At 37.3% G+C, this 17,367-nt stretch overlaps 1 long non-coding RNA gene across 3 annotated transcripts in view; it reads left to right on the top strand.

The window, feature by feature from the left end:
• Positions 1-16: 16 nt before the first annotated feature.
• Positions 17-17,367, top strand: part of LOC123580514 — a 155,583-nt gene continuing 138,232 nt past the window's right edge. For 2 of the 3 annotated variants that reach the window (XR_006703338.1, XR_006703340.1), the window contains exons 1-2: positions 17-966; positions 1,657-1,749. This is a non-coding gene — a long non-coding RNA (uncharacterized LOC123580514). The remainder of the gene's footprint in view (positions 967-1,656; positions 1,750-17,367) is intronic. The other variant, XR_006703339.1, reaches the window with a different exon arrangement.

Here is a 17,367-nt window from a genome sequence, read left to right as displayed (position 1 = left end):
GCACTGCCTGTCCCTTCCTGGGGTCCTGTTTCTGGGAGACTGGTGACCCTGGACCAGTGAAAGGGAGAAGAGGCGAAGAAGGCCAGGAGACCTCCTCACTGTGAGGCGCATTCGCCCTTGTCCCGCAGACTGCAGGTGTTTTTCTCGGGTGCCTTCATCTAATGTGTTAAACATTTATTGAGCACCTACTTTGGCAGACCCTTTGTGCAGGACCAGGGCGGTCTCCATTAATGGGGGAACCAGTGGCTTGAGATTGCTTTTCCTGCAGTGATTGCATCCTTCTCTTTGAACAGATAAGGCGAGTGCACTACACTTTTCGGCAGTTTGGGGAAGGAGAGTTGCTGCTGGATCAGGGTGATGATAAAACTTCACTGAGAAGCCTGAAAGAATAAGAGCTGGAGTCAGAAGTTCACCTGGAGAGAAAGGTGAATGAATACAAAGGAATAAGTGGGAAAAAAATTATATATGTGTGTATACATGTGTATACATATATATGTATACACATATATATACGTGTATATGTACACACACACACACACACACACACGCACATACACACCCTGCACACCCTGTTGGGGGTTAAAACCTGAATGTATCATTCATAGAGCCGAAACGATGGGTGGAAGAGTAGTTGAAGCTCCTCTGGAAATCATTTTTAACGCTTAACCTCAAAATTTTGCTTTTTTTCGTGAGTACTTGAAAAATGTTAAAGATGGGGGGAGAGGGGAGGCGGTGGTCTGATTAACTTAAATATATGAAGACTGGAGACCTACAATGTAGTATATATTCTGGTACGAAGTGGTAGTGTCCTAAATTCTAGTGTTGGCACCAGGAATGGAAAGCACGGAAAAGTTTTCAGAGATTGTGAAGAACAAGATTCCCTAGCTTTTGTCACTGCCTTTTCGGGGATACGGAGCTGTTTATAATGACAGACACCTACTTCATTCAATTAGATCATCATCTTTGGTAGGCATTTATTAGTGGATAAATTAGACCTCTAAGATATACAGCCACAGTTACTAAATGTTTCTTTTAACATGAGATGAGTCCTGGAAAAACTTAGTTCTACTCAGTTGAAAAACATATGTGTGTGTGTGTGTGTGTACACACACACACACACACACACACACGTATGCATATATGTATATATGTATACATATATGTGTATATATACACATATATGTGTGTATATGTATACATATATGTATGTGTATATGTGTATATATGTGTGTGTATACATATATATATATATATATATGTATATGTATAGGCTTTGGAAAACAAAAACCCCTTTTTCTAAAGCCCAAATGTTTCATAACAAACTGCTGATACTGTGCAAATTACTAGTGTCTCTGAGTCTTACTGTGCTCATCTGTAAAATGGAATTATGATGGATATGGAATTAAATGGAATAATGGAACACATTAATTTTAATGTGTTACTTGGGCTCTGCCACAGTACTCAGATATTCGGTCAAGCATATTCTAGATGTTTCTGTGAACAGGTATTTTTTCAAGGTAAGATTAACATTTAAATCAGTGGACTTCAAGTGAGGTAGATTGCTCTCCATGATGTGGGTAGGGCTCATACAATCAGTTGAAGGACCTAATAGAAAAAGACAGACATCCCCTGAATAAGAAGGAATTCTGCCAGCAGAGTGCCTGTGGATGTGAGCTGCAATCTTTCCCTTGGGTGTCCAGTCTGCCAGCCCACCCTCCAGATTTTGGACTTACCAACCTCCACAATCATGTGAGTATAAGTCTCTCTCTCTCTCTCTCTCTTTTGATAGGTAGGTAGGCAGGTAGATAGATAGACAGCCATGTTGGTTCTGTTTTTCTGCAGAAACCTGACTAATATCCCTTGCAAGTCTCTGAAGATTACGTAAGTTAATTACCATCTGAATCTGAAAAAAAGAGATTATAATCTTTAATTTGTGAGGTTATGAAAAATTAAATGAAAGTAGGTAAAGCATGCAGCATATATTAGGGTCTGAATTACTTATGAATGAATAGCAGAGGCAAAACCAAAAGAGGAGAAAAGGTAGATATTGGCACTGTGATAGCATTTCCTAAGTTCACTGAGTAATAATTTTAAATTTAGTAAACGGACTTTAGAGATGACAGAAAATTTGGTCTTCCTAACTCTGACCTGCTAAAAAAGTGATACATATGAATATTTTAATTATTTGCAAGTAAATGCCAAATGAGCTATTAAGATAGACTTTAGTTATACTTTTAAAACACTGGACATGCAAAGCAGAGATATGAATTCACATCTGAATATTTTATTCCAATTTAAGTGTCAGTTCAATTCACTCTACTTGCTACTTTGGAAGGAGAAATCTAAGAAAAGTTTACTTTTGAAATAATTCCCAGTCCCAGAGTAGTGCATGATACAGTATTGAGTGTATTATTGAATTCCTTTTGGGGCAGGCCCATGGCTATTGTGAGCTTGCAAAAATGGATAAAATATTCCATTTAATCTACAAATATTGCCACTTATTATGTACTAGGCAACATCTCTGCCTTCAGGGAATTTATCAAACAGCCTAGAAAAAAATGAATAATCATAACTAAAAGGCAGAATGTGGCAAATTCTTTAGGAGGAACATAAATGAATGGGTCAATCTTACCTTTTCAAGAGATTGATGCTGGGGGCTCTCTCTCCTAAACCTGCCTCCGTTGTGGCCCCCAGCTTTTTGCTGTTTCCTGTGGCGCAAGCCAGAGGGGCACAGAGCAAGCATCTTTTAAAACTGTTTTGAGCAAAGTTGATAAATATCAAATAAAATAACATTCCACATTCCACTGCCTCACTTGCTTCTGAGCTGTCAGAGGTGGTAGGGTTGAAGAGACATTATCACTCATTCAGGTTGTGAGAGCTCCTGTTCTCTTTGTTTTCTCTATATTGTTGTGGCTGTTATTTTGTTTAAAGGAGAATTTAACTTTAAGTGAGAATTTAACTTTGGAGTTAAAAAAAAAAAACATAAATTTTTCCTGACCTAATGGAGATTTATGAGGAAAAACAAAAACAAAAACAACCTAAAATGAAAATAACAAAAGGTGGGGTTTGGGTTCATAAAAAGATAAGGAATGATTGAGTTGGAAACTATTACACAGGTTGACAAAGATGACCCTACTGTTTGTCCGATAACAGTCCTGTCATAACGTGACCTCCTTTTTCCTTTTGGCTATAAGTGAAATATTCCACCATGGGTGAGAATAAACTAACTCCAGGATTTACAAAATGTAATGATTCTGGGGAAACTACCTAGCATTTTAGTAATCATTAAATACTGAGGATGGGGTGCCTGGGTGGCTCAGTGGGTTAAGAGTCAGGTCTTGATCTCATGGTTCGTGGGTTCGAGCCTCATGTCGGGCTCTGTGCTGACAGCTGGAGCCTGGAGCCTGTTTCAGATTCTGTGTCTCCCTCCCTCTCTGCCTCTCCCCTGCTCATGCTGTGCCTCTCAAAAATGAATAAATGTTAAAAAAGAAAAATTTAAATACTCAGGATATTTTATTTTGAGAGTTTGTGAATATACTCATTTCAGGAGCTTTGCCACGGTGAATGCGAAATAAATTAATCTGGGATTAAAGAAAACCCTATACTAGAAAAGGAAGCGTTTTAATAAAATCGAAAGGAATGGCCTCCAGCCATGGATGTTAATTATCATCTGATGAATAATAATGATGATAATAGGAGATGTGAAATAAGTTAAAATACATCCTGAGCCAGATTTTTTTTTTTAAATTACAAACCCTGGAATGTTGCCTTATAAATTTAACCAGTGTGCTAGCATTAAATGGTTTAAAATTAGACTTAAAACACAATGAGCTCTGTGCTATTCATATGTAGCACTCACCATGCGATTTTTTAGTAACGTTATTCAAATGAATTCAATTTTGATCAGTATCACAAGTAGAATGTCGATCACCCAGTAGAGAGAATGGCAGTATAAATGTTTCTTCCTATAAGCATATTCGATCATGAGAAATCAGAATTTAATAATGTGGCACAATATTGGTTATTCTTTACAGGCTTTACCTCCCTCTTTAATATTTTATGCCACTGATAAAATGTGATCAATTGACACTTTTCAATATGCTGACTTTTGCACATTTTAATTATACGTTTATTTTTGAATATTAAATAAACTTTACATCAGCATGCCCTTTAAAATATTAAATTGAGGGGCATCTGGGTGGCTTAGTTGGTTACGCGTCTGAGTTTGTCTTAGGTCATGATCTCGCGGTTTGTGGGTTCAAGCCCCACATCGGGCTGTGTGCTGACAGGTCAGAGCCTGCAGCCTGCTTCGGATTCTGTGTCTCCCTCTCTCTCTGCATCTCCCCTGCTCACACTGTCTCTCTTTCTCTCTCTCTCAAAAATAAATAAAACATAAAAAAATTTAATATAAAAGTGAGTATAATCGTAAAAATTAAATGCATATAAATGATTTTGCATAAGCAATGATAAAAACACTGTAATAAATGAAATATTGGGTTAAAGAAGGTTTTTTTCTTTAAAAATTAAACTCCTACAGAACATTATATCCAGTTTTGTGGAATGTAAACCCATACTTCATTAGGGAAGGTTTTGTAAAGTCATATGAATATTACAATAATTATTTCCATACCTTATAGTCTAGTTTAGTGGGACAGTCTAGGTCAGTGCTATCTAACAGAAAAAAAAAGCCACAAATGCAAATACATATGTAATACTAAGTTTCCTGGTAGTCGCATTTTAAAAAGTAAAACCAAACAGGTGAAATTAACTTTAATAATATATTTTACTTAATCCCCATGTTCAAAATATTATCATTTCAGCATGTAATAACTATAAAAATTGTTTATGACATATTTTACATTTGTTTTAATACTATGTCTTCAAAATCTGGTGTGTATTTTCCACTTACAGCTCACCTCTATTTAAATTAGTCAAATTTCAAATAATTAGTAGCCACATGTGACTAGTGGCTATCATATTAGACAGCGTGGATCTAGGACTAAGGTCACTGGTTCTCAAATGTGGCTCCACATGGGAATCACCTGAGAAACCTGAAAAAACTTTCGATGTCTGGGTCACAGTCCCATGATCCTAGTGTATTTGCTCTGGGGTGTCACTTCGGCATTGGGATTTAAAAAAAAAAAAACTCTTCAGGTGATTCTAATACACAGCAAAGTTTGAGATTTACTAGTCTTGTTTATTTTTTTTTTTTAAGTATTACCAAAACAATATTATGAAAGCAATGGCAATTGTACTTTACTTGAAATCAATATTATTTAAAAATCATGCTGAAACATACTAACGGTGTAACATATATAATAGCATAGATGATATATTTACATTACTACTATTTCTAAATATAATTAATAATTGCTAGTAAAATTCCAAAGCTTTGATTAATTTGGCCAGGAGTTCAAATGTAACATGAAGATTCCAGGTGAGGATTTAATCTCAGTACTGAGTGAGATTTGTTGAATAGTGGCATTTCTGTATGTCTTCTCTGAATTTTTTACTTTGTGTTTGTTTAGCAAATGTCCTAATAGAGAAATCACCTCTGACAATGGGGTCATAAAAACTTTCTGTGATGGCTACATTTGTTTCATATGTTTAACTCTTGTGTCCAGTATCCTATTGTTAGTATAAGAGCTAACCCACACCCATGACAAATATTTCTCCTCTTGTTTTCTATTCTAGCAGTCTTTGTCCATCTGTACTTAATATATTGGTACATCTAGTATTTCTCAGTGACAAACCATCCTAAGACTTAGTGGCTTTAAAACAACAACCTTTAGGGGCGCCTGGGTGGCTCAGTCGGTTAAATGTCCAACTTTGGCTCAGGTCATGCATGATCTTGCAGTCTTTGGGTTTGAGCCCCGGGTCAGGCTCTCTGCTGAGAGCTCACAGCCTGGAGTCTACTTTGGATTCTGTGTATCCCTCTATCTCTCTGCCCCTCCCCTGCTTGTGCTGTTGTCTCTCTCTCTCTCTCTCTCTCTCTCTTTCTCTCTCAAAAGTAAACGTTAAATTTTTTTAAACAGCAAAAAAAAATAAAATAAAATAACAACCTTTATTACTTCCATTAAGTCTGTGGGTCCACTGTGCCATTCTGTGTCTGGGTCAGGCTTGGCTAACTTGTCTGAGCTCTCAAGCATCCACATTTAGCTAGTGGGGTACCTAGAGGCTGGTCGATCTAGGATGGTCTCAGCTAGAACAGCTCAGCTCTGCTCTTTGTGGTCTCTTATCCTCTAGCAGGCTAGTACAGGTTTGTTCTGAGAGCAGCGGTGGCCCTGCAGAGATGGTGTAAAACTACACAAGCATATTTTCAAGCCTCTGTATCAAGTTGACACTGTTTCACTGGCCAAAGCAAGCCACAGGGGCAAACCCAGAGTCAGTGCAGGAGGGTACTACCAAAGGGCACAGGCATTAGTGCAGTCAGTCTGCCATGTCTGGTGTTTGATTTGATTCGTCCTATCATGTTTTATTCTGTTCATTGCCAGTTGTTCTTACTCTGCAATGTTTTGGGTTTTTTTTTAACTATCTTAGCTGCAGTGTTGAATATTTCTACCTGTTATAAATGAAATCTTTCTCTCAAAGTTTTCTTAGTATCTGCCTTTAGGAACTTTCCTTTGTAGTTTAGTCATTTTTATACTTTTAAAGCCTCTTTTTAAATTTGATTGTGTAGATAAATAATGAAAATAAATATGATCTTTGATCAAGCAGACAATCAGTAAATAGATACAATGTGTTTAAAAGACTTCATGCATTATCTTGAGATCAAAGAAAGTTTTAAATGCTTTATATTTTGCCAAAGTTCTAAACCTGATTTCAGAACAATAAGTGAAAAAAATGTTCATATGAATAAAATATTGATGCTCACTTCCTGCTTGTCCATTGTCTACTTAACACTTGTATTTCAGCATGCATTTTTCACTGCATTTCTTTACGATAGATGGTTTAATTCATCATGTAAAACCATTCTGATTGAATTTTGAGGAAAATATACTAAAGGGTTATATATGGAGAGCTTCGTAAACCCAGACATTAAATAAAAGCCATCGTATTTTGTCAGTTGGGGATGTGACTAAGCTATGTTTTAAGAAATAAAACAAGGGGTGCCTGGGTGGCTCAGTCGGTTGAGTGTCCGACTTCAGCTCAGGTCACGATCTCACGGTCCGTGAGTTCGAGCCCCGCGTCGGGCTCTGGGCTGATGGCTCAGAGCCTGGAGCCTGTTTCCGATTCTGTGTCTCCCTCTCTCTCTGCCCCTCCCCCGTTCATGCTCTGTCTCTCTCTGTCTCAAAAATAAATTAAAAGAAAAAAAAAAAAGAAATAAAACAAGTACATTTCTGTCTCTGGGGTTACTTATTTGGTGGAGGTTCAGAGTCCTATAGAAACATTTTTTTCTTTTTCCCTATAAACAAGCATTATAAATTGTTTGTTACTAGATTATAACCTTGTAAGAGTAAATTACAGTTGATAGAGCTTTGAATTACTATGCAACATTTTGTGCCTACATGAGTAAATGACAAAAAATAGACTAAGAAAACACCACATACTTATGTTGTGCTGTTTGCCCTTTTAAAAAGGATGATTACTATGTAACTCCTCATAAAGCTGGAGAATATATTCTTTCTTGGACCAGGGGAAGCCTTATGGATTCTAATTTTCCCAAGGTTAGCTTTGTGGGTTTGGAATATTCTGAAACCTAATGTGACAGCATTAAGCTGTATCTTACCAGACTCTCTTGCACTGATTTTCCTTAGAATCAAACTTCCAAACAGGATTTGGTACAAGTAGTTTACTTGGAGGTGATCCAGGGAAGCACTGGTTGTGAAGTAGGAAAGGAAAACAATGAAGGGGAGGCAGCCAAGTTACAGGCTGGAGTTCAGTCATGCAGGGAAAACTCGGAGCCAGCATGGAACACGTACCTCAGGGATATTCCAGTCAAGGACCAGGGAGCTGGGATCATTATCTACTAACCCCCATTCATCAAGGGATGAGAGAGCTGGAATCATTATTTACCCATCTAGTCTATCAGAGACTGAGGGCTGCTCCCAAGGAAACCCTTCCCTGCACTTTGATTTAGCCCTTGCTCATAAGCTGAAGGTGGTTTTGTGGCCAGAAAAAAAGGCAAAGAATGTCAAGTGCTACCAATTGTAAGGCATCTTGCACCAGTGAATGTAAAGAAATATGAGCATGGCAGCACCAGTATGCACCAGGTACAGGGGGACACAAAGTGGCATCATGCCTTCCCAGGCAGACCTGAATATCCTCTCCATCCTCTTCAACGATTACCTCTTTTTCCATGTTTTCTGTTTTCTTGTCCTCTCTGATCCTCTCAGAATTCAATACCTTCAATAATGGTATGCTCTAAAGAAATGCATACAACACAGTGACCCACTGTGCCCGCAGGACAATAGGGTTTGTCAACCCCACAGGCTATTTTCACATCCTTGGTGCACCTTACATCCAAACTGTATCTAGAAAGTTTGGAAGAACTTGAATGAAGGCATAGACATCTTGGAGAAGACCCAAAGACTGAAGCATTAGCAGCTATTCCATCTGAAGCTCAGTTCTCAACTGGAGTTAATTTACCCCCCCCCCCCCCACTTCCCTCCTTGGAAATGTTTGGCAGTGGCTGGAGACATTTTTGCTTGTCACCACTTTGGGGGAGGGTACTGTTGGCCTCAGGTGGTTGGAGGTCAGCCATGCTGCTAAATAACCCCTTCCACCCAACAAGGAATTAGCTATCCTAAGAGTTCTGTTGTGATGAGGTTCAGACACTCGATCTCGAGAAACATCAGTGGGAAAGGAAGACGCTATAGGTCATGCTTTCCAATTCCCTTTCCTAATCTTTACTCCCCATTTTTACTCTGACAAAGTTTCCATTGATTTGTAAAGGTGTTGCTAAGCATGTTGGGAGGCACAGAAAGGAAGCTCATTATGCTTCCTGAAATTTTGCTAAATTGAATAAGGGAGTAGCAATCTGACCTTTTAAAATGTTTCCAGATGCTAAGCCACAGATTGAAATGCTAAACCCAGAGAACCAACTACTACTGATTAGTAATGCTGTGGCAAAAAGGGCAGTTTTCTTTTGACAAACCAAGTCATGAAGGACGGAAAGATACTGACACTCAGTGATTAATTTCTGGGAATGTGTTGAACGAATCAAATTATGTATCATTTGATGCCATTAAATTTGAGTTCCTGCATTATACGTGGACCTTTCGCTTTTCAAACATTCTCAGTGTGTGAAATTGAATGTGCCATTTACAAGCTATCATGTAATTTTCTGTTTTCTGAAACAAAAGCAACAATCTGGGTACATTAAAGACCATTATATAATTGACAAACCTGCTTTTTAAAACTTGACCCAAAACACTTAAAATTACTATCATTTGTCAAAGGGAGTTATTCTTTAACAGTGCAAAATCATTTAAAAATTAGAATTAAAACCTCCTTTTGCTTTGTTCCAACAAGAATACCTTCCATGTGTATACATTTTCACAGTTTGCAAAGTTACTTTCCATGCCCACTAACTCACTTGATGTTCAAATCAACCCTATGAACAGGTAGCATTTTCCCCATTTTTAAAATGAGGAAGGTAAAACTCAGAGATCATAATTTCCTGATTCAGTTATGAAGACAGAATATCCACTATTTGTAATATATATATATATATATATATATATATATATATATATATATATATATATCTCACTTTATATTACTTTGACTTGATGTTTAATATCAAGATTTAAATGTTTTATCAAAGTAAAACATACACATGAGAAAGCATGCAAATTATTAATATTCAACTCAATGAATTTTCCCAATTTAAAAACATTCAGGTAACCAGCACTCAGACCCTCCCTCTTCCCAAAAGTTTACTTCATGCACCTTGTGAACACTACTGACCATTTCACCCAGGATAACACTATCCTTTATTCTGACAGCATTCATTTATTTTTGCCTGTTTTGAACTTTATGTAAGTGGAATCATGGTATGTATCTTTTGTGTCTTCTTTTGCTCAATGTTAAGTTTGTGAGCTCCATACAGATTATTCAGTGTGGTTGTAAGTTGTTCTTTCTCATCATTATATAGTATCCTGTGTGTGACTGTTTCAAAGTTTATTCATCCATATGATCATTGATGGGCATTTTGGTCCTTTCTAGCTTTTTTTTTCCTATTACAAACAGTGGTGCTCTGAATTTACTTATACATGTCTTTTGATGGCCACAGGTACATATTGCTGTTGGACTTAAACCTACATGTAGGATTGTTGGGTCAGAGGATATGCATATACTCTGCTCTGGTACACATCTCCCAACAGTGGTTGTATACATCTACAATCCCACCAGCATCATGTGAGTTGTCATTTCTCATCCTCACCAAAACTTCACGCTGTCTTTTCCATCTTACTCATTCTTTTAGGTATGATATTATGTCATCGAGATACTAGATTTCAATTTTAATTTTATTTCTTTTAAAGTTTTATTTATTTTGAGGGGGCAGGGAGAGGGAGGACGAGCTGGGGAGGGGGAGAGAGAGAGACAGACAGAGGATCAGAAGCGGGCTCTGTGCTGACAGCAGAGGGTCCGATGTAAGACTCCATCTCTCAATTGTAGGATCATGACCTGAGCCGAAGTCGGATGCTTAACCAAATGAGCCACCCAGGTGCCCCCTCAATTTTAATTTTAATAGTTGGAACCTGAGCCTCTTGGTATCACTATCCTGTAGGTTAAACACTGATTTTAACACTGAAATTTGCTTTGTTTTCCCGTGTCCCCAGTTACATAAATGCAGGGCCTAAACACACTTCACAACAACCCAATTATTTCCAACTGTCCATTTAGCCCAGAGGGACTTTCTTCTGGATTTTGTCTCTGACCACTCATTAGTGTTTGGTGCCCACAAGGTGTGTGGCAAGTGGTTTAACCAGTACCATGGATACCAAGCCCTTTAGGTAAGTGCTGTGTCTCCACCGAGAGGGATTTTGCCCAGCATGTCAGATGCCAGAAAGTTCAGTGCGGCTGAAGAGCATGTGCTACGTTCCATTCTGTTTTCCCTGTATGGGAGTACTATTCCACGTTCCACTAGAAAAGTCTTTGTTATCTGGTCTTCACAGCGTTGTCTCTGCCTCTGCTTCTATCCCCTTACCTTGATCCAGTTGGCCAATCCCCATCCCAATCCCACATTCCAGCTCATGTCTCATGGCTTTCCTCTCTTTCTCTTCGGGGTCATTATACTTGATTGCTAGAGAGAGCTTGGAAAAAACATCCCCCCATTGACCTTTCTACACATCTCTTCATCTTTCCCGTTTCTGACCCAGGAACTCACAAACAATTTCAATCTAACATAATCCCCTGCCTCCCATGAATGGGTGCCCTCATGACCAGTCACAGCTGGTCTCCACATCACAGTTTAGCTTGGTCTTGGATAATGTGCTATAAAAATATTTTTTTTTTTTCATAAGAAAGACGCTTTGGAAGTCAGAAAATCATGAGCCATTCATGATAAAAAGAAGTATCTCTACACTCTCCCTGAGAAGTCACAGAACTACTCAGGGTGGATAGTCACTTAATCTTTCTAAGCCTCAGTTCCCTTCTCAATAAATTAGAGATGATTATAACCCAGAACCCTCCTCTCAAATACTTGTAATGATTTAAAATGTGATAAATAGCTTGCAAACACCTAAGTGCTTCACAAACTGTTCAGTGATGTATACATATAAGAAGACATAATTATTGTGGACATTATTCTCTTTATTTTGTTTACATGTTGGCCTTAATCATTGGCATATGTTGGCCCTTAGCAGAATTCTGACTTGGCTTTCAATGCTTCTGGCCCTGATGAATGGAGTGGCCTTCTTTTTTTTTTTTTTTTTTTTTTTAATGTTTATTATTTATTTTTGAGAGACAGAGTGCGAGCAGGGGAGGGTGAGAGAGAAAGACACACAGAATCCGAAGCAGGCTCCAGGCTCTGAACTGTCAGCATGGAGCCCGATGTGCAGCTCAAACTCATGAACCATAAGATCATGACCTGAGCCAAAATCGGAAGTTTAATTGACTGAGCCACCCAGGTGCCCCTGGCCTCGTTTTTTATTAAGCCTCCCAGGGGTTTCCATTACAATAGCCTATCCATTTTTAGGAAGTACCCAATGAATGAATGAATGAAGTTTTCAAGGAAATGACTAGTCAACCTTGTCCTTTCTTGCATTCAGTCAAAATGAATTGAGTGTCTTCTCTGTGTACACCTCCCATGACTAGTCAGTAACAAGTACCAGGATGCAAGTAAGAATAGAGACAGCTGCCTCCTTGGAGGAATTCACAGTTTAGGGGTAAGAAACCCTTCCAAATAAGTTTTATTACCATGTGGGGAATACTGTATTGGGGGTTATGTGCCCGATGAGGTGAAGTCTTTTTAGAGAAGTGAGAGCCAGTTTCAGAGAAGGCCCTTGGATCTGAGAGGAATGAGTGGGAGTTGCCCAGGCCCACAGGCAAAAGGTACACATTCCAAGCCAAGGAAACAGTTTATGTAAAGAAAGAGTCAAAAAGAGATGGCATGTTTGGACACAGTCCAGTAATACTGGAATTTATAATAGGATCATAGGTGTAGTGGGAAATGAAGGTGGGCAGGTGTTAGAGCATCCCTGCAGGGCCTTTTATATTATCCCAAATATTTTAATTTTATAGGGAGAGGATGGCACTGAAGAGTTTAAAGGGGAGTGATATATTCAGAATTTAGTATTAGAAAGACCACAGTGGCAGGGAGGACAATAAGGATGATATTGCAAGAGTCCAGGTGAGAGATGACCAGTTCCTGATCCTGGTCCATAGAGGAAGGAATGAAGAGAAGGATGGAAATGACAGAAAATAACTAATGCTAATGGGATATTGTGATTGACTTGATGAGTGAAAGGGATATACCCACCTACAGTAGGAGCATGAAGAGTGTTCAGTCAGGCACTGTGTGAGTAAGTCAACAGATTGGCATTTACTGAGCCCTTACTTTGGGCAGATGAAGGAGCTAGTCACTGTGGTGTATCTATAAAGATGAGGAAGATATAGACCTCTGGCAATTAGTGACCAAATAGCTGTATTAAGTCACAGAATAGTAATAATTTTAAAAAAAAGCTTCTATCAAGGAAAGGTCAATGTGCTATGATACCCTCAAGATAAGGATGAATGACCCTGATTAGTCAGCTTTTATTTTAGGGAGCTGGCAATTATCATTCTAGGCTTGGATTGTTCATGTCTCTATTCTTTGCCATAATAGATTCTATTCCTTTAATGGGAAACCAGTAAATGTCTTTCATTCTCTCTTTCTAATGTTTGAAAATGAATAAGACTCAAAAAAGTTCTTTTAGGATCTTTACAGAAGTGGCTGAGCCAACACAGTGCCCATCTTTGCTAGGTGACGGTTGTTTTGAAGGACATGTAAGTAAGTAAATTCACTTGCTTATCTAAAACATATATTTTGAGAATTTTGTTGTTAGCCAAATCTGTCCTGAAGCAAATCATTTACAGTTAGAGTAGAAGAATATAACCCTTCTCAGAGGACATTGAAATGTGCCCACAAAATAACAGAGAGTGACTTCAGACAGATTATACACTTTTCTTAGAGAAAAGTGGCTTGGAATTAGTGGGGATGATAAATGAAAGCACTAGATTTCTTAGCTACAAAGAAGATCACACTGGCACCAAGTCTGATAAGTGCTTCCATTAGGACCGTGGAAAATTCAGTGGAAATCTATGTAACCCCTAAATGGTGCATTAACTCACACAGTGTTTCAGCATTAGGTTATCTATTTGGACAGGTAGTCCAAAAGAACTTAACAGAACAATATTAGTAAAAAAAATAATTTCCTGGAATAAAATGTCTGAAGAGAGTGATAAAATTATTTGCTGTCCCTTTCAAGTATAATGGATATACTAATCATATCCATAATAAGTTTTCATTTCTTTTCCTCTAGTAATATAAATTTATAAGGAAGTTCAAGATTGATTTACTTTCTTGAGCAAAGGTAGGCAGGCAATATAAATGAATAAAGAAGGTGAGCTAGAGACTATTAAATTTGCCCCTTTGTAAAGGAACCTGCTACTTTTTCAGCCCTTTTCTATAGTTGCCATGTGGGAATGAGAGGTCTCAAGTTATCAGGCCTTCTGAGGATTCAGAAAAAAATTGGAAGTATGAACACTTCTATATTAAAGTTTTGTCAATTATTAAGAAACTACTATGCTAGCCAAGCTCCATAGATAGCAAGGACATCATTTCGCAACAGAATAAACTATGAACTTATTGCTTAACTTTGCAGTTATTATTATATTAAAGTTTATAATTTAACATTCTGATATTGAAATAAGTTTGAGGGGCGCCAGGCTGGCTTAGTTGGTGAAGCATGAAACTTGATCTCCGGGTTGTGAGTTCCAGCCCCAGGTTGGGTGTGCAGATTACTTAAAAATATAATCTTAAGAAAGAAAGAAAGAAAGAAAGAAAGAAAGAAAGAAAGAAAGAAAGAAAGAAAGAAAGAAAGAAAAGTTTGATTTCTTGCTTAGTTTTAACTTAATGCTGATTTTTTTCTCATGCCTGTTCATTTTGAGTGTTATGTTTATATTTTTTATATAAAACCAATCCCTTAACCAATATTTGTTAATCCCTGATATAAAACCAATCCCTTAACCAATATTTGAAAATCCATTTTCTGGGGATTCCAATGTTAGAAGCATCTCTAGCATGCAAAGATGTCCACACAAAGACCATTATGAGTATCTAAACATCTGTGGCCAGAAGACCAATGAAAAGAGCAACAAAACAGACTCTAAAACATGTATTCTATCTGTGCAACCTCTGTTTTCTAGTCTTTGAAGATGGAGGTAACATTGTTATACAATGGTTAAAGTCTTTGGAGAACTCCAAAAAAGGCTCTTTGAATATGGCTATCTCTAAATTATCTGACCTAAGAAACGTATACTTCCTAATGTAAAATAGAAATTTGCCATGATTTCTTATTTTGCTACAATACAAATTGAATTCAGTAAAAAAAAAAAAAATGCAACAGAGCATTTTACTTATTGGATTAGGAAAGATTAGGAAGATTGAAAATACCCATCTTTGATGTGAATTCTGAGTATGGGTTCTCTGTCCTGAAAGAGGAAGTATAAATTTGTGTAACTTTCAGAAACTCAGTTCAATAATGTTATCCAATTAAAAAATACAGACACTTACCCTTGCTTAGATTTAGCAATTCTACCTTGAAGAAGTGCAGTATAGACTGTTCATAATCATAAGGCAAAAGCTACAGTTTAAATGTTCTTTATAGGAGAATTATTGTACAAATGTTGCAACAGCCAGTCAGCGGAATATTTCGCACTCACTAAATGCAAAATGGTATATATTTCTGTTTGTTGACATAAAAATAGTATATGTGAGGCAAAAAAGTAGGACTCAAAACATTTCCATTATGGTGCTACTTTTGTAAAAGTACATGTACTGATATGAAATAGAGAAGGAAAGAGAGAAAGAGGGAATTAATAAATGAGAAAAAGACAGGCACCCCTTGTATTGCATGGTGGTGTGGAACGGTACTACTGTGCAAGCTGTTACTGTTATATGTGTCTATAAAAATGAAAAAAATAGGGGCGCCTGGGTGGCTCAGTCGGTTGAGCGTCCGGCTTCAGCCCGGGTCACAATCTTGCGGTCTGTGAGTTCGAGCCCCGCGTCAGGCTCTGGGCTGATGGCTCAGAGCCTGGAGCCTGCTTCCGATTCTGTGTCTCCCTCTCTCTCTGCCCCTCCCCCGTTCATGCTCTGTCTCTCTCTGTCTCAAGAATAAATAAACGTTAAAAAAAAATTTAATAAAAAAATGAAAAAAATAGTAAGATTAATATGTATTTAATACACTAATATGAATTGTTAGAAACATTCGAGTTAAGTTGTTTTATTTTTTAATAAAAAATTATCAAGAGTGGTTTCAGTAGTGCTTGCCTTCTTCCTGTCATATAACTTACAGAGCAAACATCTTGTCTATGCCGTGGTGAATTATCATACTCCTTTTTAAGTTTGGGTCATCTTCCAGCACTTTTCGTTTGCACTGATGAGGTCATGAAATATCTCTGAGAGGTTCTTTAATGGAGAGATTTCTGTTGACATCCCTTCCCCTGGAACATCATCATCCTTTCCTCAGAACTACTTTCCTCATTCATGTCTTTTGTTTGCCTTCACAGAATTCCTCTCCAATGGCAACAGTGTTATCCTGAATATCAGCAATATTTACATTCTGTTCAAATTTCACCTTTAACATTAACACTAAAGGGATTTTTTTTTTTTGTGAACTTTCATTTTGTTGGACAATTTCCCCTTTTAGTTATTCATTTTTCTAAAATGTGACATGGGTTGATTCCTGGGAACCAAGGAGGCAACACATCTACAAGTTTTGCTGTCTGTGTATGAATAGAATAACAATGTGCAATGACCAATCACTGACAGACTTTGAAAGGAACCATGCTATTGGTCACCAATGGTGATGTAAATCTGTTATTTGTGACCAAAGAGCTAGAAGCAAAGTTTGCTCTTTATACAGTTACTCACAGCTAATATGACATAGAGACTGAAATTTGAAGCATTTTGTTGGGGCATTGAGTTATAACTGAACCATGGTAACAGAGTTTTACCTGTCAGCCCATGCAAACCAAGGACTGCATTGAGAAAGCTTGGAAGGACATGCAACAAAAAGTTAAGAATGAGTGGTGATCCCCAGGTCTTACATTTGCAGATGATTTTATTTTACTTGAAAAAAAATGTGCTTAGGTGTATTCTAAGTTTTCCTGCAATTAATCGTTATTTGTAAAATACAAAAATAAACATTATTGAAAAAAATTAATACTTTTTACTCCTATAAAATCCCGTTAGGTTTTGATGCAAATCAAAATTAATTTGGTTCAGATAACTTGAGGATAATTCAGTTAATAAAAAGTTTAAAAATTACTCTTTTAAGTTTCTTCCCTCTGAAATTGGTTTTAATTTGACTGAATACATTTGGTTGAATTAATTTGAGGCGAAAATATTACAATATTTAGTGTTTCTTTCTAAAAGTAGTGATTGATATGTCTCTCCATTTATCCTTGTCTGCTTTTATACCAGTTAGTCACATTTTATAGTGTTTTTCATAAAAGTCCTTCATATATTCTGTCCAGATGTATTTTTCCTATTAGTACTATGAACAGAAGTTTTCCTTCCTCACTAGATTTTTGAAATAGGGCAGCTATTGATTTTGCATATTTAATCTTTTAAGTTGTCATCTTGCTGAACTCTGTTGTCAATAAAATTTAGAACTAGCACAGATACATATTTATTAATGTCAGTCAACAATCATG

The sequence above is a fragment of the Leopardus geoffroyi genome, chromosome A3 (assembly GCF_018350155.1).
Source record: "Leopardus geoffroyi isolate Oge1 chromosome A3, O.geoffroyi_Oge1_pat1.0, whole genome shotgun sequence".
Taxonomy (NCBI): domain Eukaryota; kingdom Metazoa; phylum Chordata; class Mammalia; order Carnivora; family Felidae; genus Leopardus; species Leopardus geoffroyi.
This window is presented reverse-complemented; position numbering and strand designations above follow the sequence as displayed.